The sequence below is a fragment of the Anser cygnoides genome, chromosome Z (assembly GCF_040182565.1).
Source record: "Anser cygnoides isolate HZ-2024a breed goose chromosome Z, Taihu_goose_T2T_genome, whole genome shotgun sequence".
Taxonomy (NCBI): Eukaryota; Metazoa; Chordata; class Aves; order Anseriformes; family Anatidae; genus Anser; species Anser cygnoides.
The window spans coordinates 82,276,870-82,283,446 of NC_089912.1; positions in this window are offsets into that span (position 1 = coordinate 82,276,870).

Sequence of the window (6,577 nt, forward strand, 5' to 3'; positions counted from 1 at the left end):
TCACTCCTTCTTCCTTAAACTCACAAGTTCTGACCATGTCTAGCTGTCCGTTTAAGAAAGAAAGTAAATCTCTCACGATGATCATTGTATTCTTGGGATGAGAATTACATTTACTCATGGCGCCTGCAAGCTGATAAAACTTTCTCTTCCCTGAAGAAAATTTTGTTTGTTTTGTCTTCAAAGCTTTGAGGCACCTTTAGTCATCAACTTTTGAATGTGTAGTTCAAGACCTTATTACAAGCACTTTAACTATTGACAGATGAGGAGTAAAATTCGTAACTGGATTGTTTCACAGTATGAGATAAAACACAAATGCTAGGGGAACCATGGGGCTACTGCTTTCTGTTAGTCTAAGAAAAAGAGGTTTTATTTCCAACATCTGTTCTCAGCTTGCTGTGATGTTAGCTAATGCAGAAGTTTCTGCTGCTTGCAGAAAAAGTATCAAGATAATTTGTTTTTTAATTCCTTTCGAGTATGGCTCTATCTGATTCATTCTGTTTCAAGAATTGAAGTCAACAGTAGCAATTTATGTAAGAATACATGACTGCAAGTACTTGTCAAGTTTAGCTGAGGTGAGGTGAAGGCTTTCTGTTCTGACCTGAGGGGAGGGTTGTACTTTTGCAGTGGGCAGAACTGCGTGCAATCTTGCTGCTGATCTAAAACCCACCTGGGCTGAGCCCTGTAATCCCGTGCCTGCTGCAGCCAATTCCAGCTCAACACACTGCCAGCACGGGCACGCCAGTCGGTGCTGGGGGCAGGCAGTTCTGGTAAGGATTCCCCCTCCTGATGCATTCTTTTGGGAGCCTGAAAATACCAGGTGAGGCCAAGACAGAGGGAAGGACATGGCTGGAAGCAGCAGGCTGTGTGGCTGATGGGCACCTGGGTGTCTGTGGTTTCAAAGCCCTAGAAAATGGGGCTGGGGTCTTTTCACAGGGCTGGTGAATGGTGCAGGGAATCAAGCAGAACTTAATGCATGGGCCTGTTCTCTTCAGAAAGGTGGATACAGCTCGGTGGGGGAGTTTGCATCTTAAGCTGTCCTGCTGTGCTATCACACTGGCACTTGCGGGTAGTGCTCACAATAAAAATTCAGTGTTACGTCTTGAGTGAGCAAGTCACTGAGACTGAAACTGCCACAGCAGCAGGGATAAATGCTGGCTAAGTGCAGCATTTCTAAATGCTCTATAAATAATTTGGCATGCAAAAGTAAGTGCAGGAAGATTTATGTACCGAGCATTCCCCCTGTTTAAGAAGGATGTGGTTAAAATCCAAAGCGCTGCAGCAATTAGGATTATGTGACCAGTTATGATGCAAAGCCAGCAAACTTCAGCAGAGGGACTGAGAGCTGTTTTGTTTCCTGAAGTTGAACAACATTCATTGGACTGGTAGCAGGTCTGTTGTGCCCAGGAAATGAGGGCTGCAGAGGAAACTTTTTCCGTGGATGTGCTTTACAAAGCTAGCAGCCTGGGTGCAGCCCTGACCTCCCTCTCAGAGGGTACGTCCATGCTTGCCCTGTGCTAGCCCTACCAGACCTTCCTATTTCATGGTGAGTTGGCTGTTTGGCAAAGGCAGTTAAGCAAGGTGGTGTTTCTAGGAATTAACGATGCTCTGAAATTACCTTATTTTACTCTGTCTTCAACCCACATTTTCAAAGTTGCCTTTTTTTTGCAGACAGCTCCACTACCATACCTGCAGGAACCTCTGCCCTTGCCTCCCGTGTAGTGCAAGGCTGGAGATAGACAAGTAGCATGCTGCATACAGTTCCTTGCAGCTCAGACACTCTTAGCATTACTTCAGACCGCAGTCTTCTGCAGTTCAGAAAATGCAGAAACTTGCACAGTTCTGTTGTGGTTTTGGCTCTGCTTCTACAACAGATGCGTAACTGAATTGTGTTCCTGGTGATTTGGATGACACCAGCTCTCTGTCATAAAGATGTCTTCAGGATTTCTGAGTATCTGAGAGAGATGTCTTAGATGATCTTTCCACAGATAGCTCTTATATCAGGCCTGCAGAAATAGTATGCTAAGCCCTGTGTCATGGCATGGTACTGGAGTTTACAGCAGGTAGAGACAAAAGAGACAGGAGCAAGCTGCTATCTTGTCCTTATTAGGGTGTTTTCAAATAGTGGGTGTCCTGGCTTTTTAAAAGCTGACATTTTTGTTCTTCTTAGAATTGACCTTTCTGCAAGAAAAATGGAGGGGGTACTTGTTCCTGCTGCAGGCAGACAGCCATCCACCAGTGCTGGGTCCTGCTGGAGGAGATGCCCCCTAATTTTCCTGTGTTTCCCCACGGAGTGTCACGGAGGCACACAGTCTGCCTGTAAGCACTGTTACTGCAGGGCTGTGATCAGCCACGTACTGCCAGGCTTAGCAAAAGGAGTCACCCCATTGTTCCTCAGGCCTCGTGCTTTGCCCAAGGGGTTATATCATGGTTTTGTGCTGTTTCTTGATACAGCGCGCTAAACACCTTAATTAGGAGCAGCCAGACCATCTCTTTTTTTAAGGGCTTTTGTTCCTTCTGTTGCAGTGGCAGCAGAGTTATCAAAGTGAAGTTCTTGCTGCTGTCTCTTTGACATGTAGTGCTCTGCAGCATCATTATAATGTGGTATATATTTTAGGGCAGGAGATATTGCCAGAGCATCATCTGCAGGGAAAAGCAGTGGAAGGACAATATCCTGTTAAAAATTAGGTTTGTTTGTACAAGGCAAGGAAAAAAAAAAGCCATTATAAATATAATAAGCACAGCTGGTGCTTAACCACTCTGGTGTGTGTCTGTCTCTCCTCGTGGAAATGGCTGTCTTTAGTGAGCTGCAGTGCAGCCACGCTCTGGGCTGTGGTTCCCTTCTCCCTGTGCAGATACACGGTGCTCTGCCCTTCTTGTGCGGGTGTACCTGTATGTCCCCCTCACTGCTGGGACCTGAGGCAGCACACCGACCTTCCTCCTCTCAGTTGTGGCACTTTGGCCTTCCTGGCTTCCAAGGTTTTCCCCCCTTGTCCTCTTCCCTTTTTCTCCCTTCGTGGTTTCAACACTGCAACCTGTTTCAGGACCTCCTTTCAGGATCTCCGTGTTTCGGCTGCCCCAGGTGGCTGTTCATTTCAATATTGCTTTGTCTGCAGAAAGTGACAGATTCTCTTCCTTTTGTTTTCACTGTTGGCACGGTTCTCTCTTGCGCTGAAGATCACATTCCCTTCTCTGTTTGTGCATCCCCCTTTGTTATCTTTCAGCATCCCTCCATCAATGAGGAGTGGCTCCAGCTACCTCTTCTTTCTCAATTCTGCCACTTTTACTTTTTCCCTAGGATCAGGCTTAGAAGCATGCCTCCTCAAGCAACTGCCTTTTTTGTAAGTGTAGCCGTCTATGCAGGTAAATCTACCAGACACACAAAAACATCTCAGTTGTTTTCTCTTCCTCCACCTTTCAATGGGGCGCATAAAAATCTCTGTATATACCTTTGTACCACAGTGCAATGTGGCTTTTTTTCTGAAGGAAAAAAATAAACAAACAAAAAACCAACAACAACAAAAACCCAACTGTGTAGATGCTTCTGCCACAGGCTGAGCCCTGAGATATAGAAAAGAATCAAATTCTTAAGGACGTAAACCTCTGGGCCAATCTGATTGTAGCTTTTGAATTTGGGACTTTTTTTTTTTTTAATTGTCTGCAGTTGTTTTATCCTTATTTCTATGTGGTAAAGAAATGTTGAAAATCTATCTTTATAGGGAAATAAAAATGCTGAGAGGCCACATCTACCCAAGATCTCTACAGCAAAGCAGCAATAGTGGAGCAAGATTATTTTTTAACCCCATTTTCTGCTGCCTTTATAAATCAGAGCAATATTACTCTGCTTTCTTCAGATAGAAAAAGGCATTACAGGACTGCTTTCCTTTCTGCTTTATCACGTGCTTCAGAGCTGAACAAATTGTAATAAGCAAATTATCCAATGAAAGCAATCTTTTCTTCAGTGCGCAAATGTTGTATGCTCAGGCTTACATTCTGACAGATTGCTTTTTTCCTAACAGTTTGTAATACTCTTTGGAGAGCTTATACCCATATATAAGCTCTTGATTTCCTTGCAAACAGTTTGCTTCAAGTATCTTCAGGCTGGTCATCCATTACTAGTGGGTCAGCAGCAAAAAGTGTATTCAAATACTTTGGTTTCTTTGAAATCAGGAGTGAACCATACAAAGCACTGCTCAAATATCCAGGTACTCAGGAATACAGCTATGAAGAATGTCTGAAAGGCCACTTCCACAAAAACATAGGGCATATAGAAAAGTGAATGTGGCAGAATCATGGGGTCAAGATTTAAGAAAATGCTCGAGAATAAGTATGTTCTCTTTCCTTTTTCACTCTGCTTTACTGTACATGACACTATCTTTCCTCTGATCTGTTGCCCATCTCCGCTGGACCTCCCTGGTTTATTATAAAGTATCCCCTGCAGGATGGCATTCTTGGACGAAGTACAGAAAAAGCCCTCTTTGTATAATAAAAACAATGTGAGGGAGTCATTCATTGGATTGGCATGTTGTTGTTTTTGCTGCTTGAATGGCAGATTTACTGTTCTTTGCTGTGTAGGTATTTATTGCTGAGATGGGGGAGGAAACTGAACCATAAACATCTCAGTGACTTTGAATAAAAGCTGAAGAAGTGCTGAGGTCATTCTAGCAGCTTGTGTTTGTGGAGTGCAACAGAAGGTGTTCAACAAAAGACAAATACTTGCTTCAGCCAGCTACACTAGAAATCTGCTCAATTTACATTATTAGCGATTATTTGTTTTTATGGATGAGGTACAGGAAAACAGTGCTGTTTTCAGCAAAGCTACTCTGCCTGCAATTTAGTCTTCCCAGGAAGATCCCCTCCGGCACCAATATTGAAAAAATGTGGCAGTGGCCAAAGTGTAATTGAGACCTCATTCCACTAGCCAGCCAAAAATGGTATTTTATATAATTAAGCCTCAGTCCAAGAAGCATAAAAATCTCTACATTAATTTGATTATCCATTCCAAAGAGTTGAGTAGGAGGTGGGATTAGGACAGGAGTGAACAGGAAACCCAACAAAGCCAGAAGCTGCTCTGCACTTCAGGCTTGTGTGTGCCTTTTGGGGCACTCGCCTCGCCCACTAGCAGAGACCCTTGGCTGCCCAGAAAGCAGAGCATGCACCAAAATTTGATGTAGAAAGTCAGTTTCTGTAGAATCTAATCTTCCAGTGCTTTTGTTTGAAGGTTATTCTGTATCCCAGCCCTTCCCACACTTGTACCAACACTGGGGAGAAAATACACCTTTCAAACACAAGATTATTTTGCAGTTATGCTGAAAGCTTATTTCTACCATTGCCCAACCCCTTTTATGTTGCAAAATTAACTTTTTAATTCTGTCTTCACTGGGACTTGGAATCCAGCTGTCCCAACAACATCCCAATGGTAAGACTCGCAGGCCAGAAGGCAAGAAGATTCCACAAATGTGGTATCTTAGTGTTGCAACATCTGATTTCAATTCACCTTAAAATTCAATACCTGTGAAACCTTGCCTGCTGGTAAAGTAACTTTTTGTCACCGATTTGTGAAGCTCACACCTTCTATTTGTGGCTGAGACCCAATGTGTATGAACTGCCACCGCAGCCAACATATTCTTTCAGATCAGTATATCTTTGCAACAGCCCTACTTTGAGCAGGAACTGCACCACATGGTGTCCAAAGGCCCTTTCCAGTCTAAATTATGCAGTCTTTATCTGAATTCGCATAGCAATTTAAGGTAATTGCCAAGGACCTTGTGATATATAGGATTATTGCCACACTACTCTTTTCCCATTGTGTGTCACCACGGAAGCCTAAACAGACGTAGCTACCCTCAAACCAGCAGCATTAGGGAGTTTTAACCATGCAACTCAAGTGCCTCGTATTCAGTCTAGGAAAGAAATCATTTATTTAATTCAGCCCTCCTTCCAAGCAGCGTCCCATGCTGTGGAAAAACAAAAACAAAAACAACACAGCTTATTGATCTGCAGTGGCTTCTGTGGTCTTGCTGAAACCAGTATGTTGTAAATTGCAAATGGATGGACCTGTCAAGAGTTGCAGTAACTGCCTGTTGTGTATGATGTGCAATCTGCATTTGCCATAATGACTTTGAGGAAGCCTGCTCAGCAGCTGTTGTGTGACAGTCAGAAGAGAAGAGAATGGGAAGGAGAGATTTTTCCCCATTGCTCCCCACTCAGTTATTCAGCCCTCTCAAACCCCCAACTGTCTAAAACAAGAAAGTGTCATCCTGACTTTCTTTAGGAGCCCTGGGGATCTGAGTGCGCCTGCTGGAGAGATAATATGTTTTCCTCCAGGCAGAATGTATCGTTCACGCTTCCCAGTACAAGTGTTTGTTTAATCTCTTTTTTAAGGGAATAATATACCAATTAGCTCAGTTTGTAGTTTGCCAGGCCTTAGTCTGTGAATGGAGACAGGTAACTCAATGTCTGTAAAAGCTGATTTGTTACATAAAAAGCTGGGTGTTGGTCTCAGAATAACAAATCGAAGTTCTTGTCATTACCCACAGCTCTGCTACCATGCTCCGAAGAAGCATCTCTTATCCGTAAC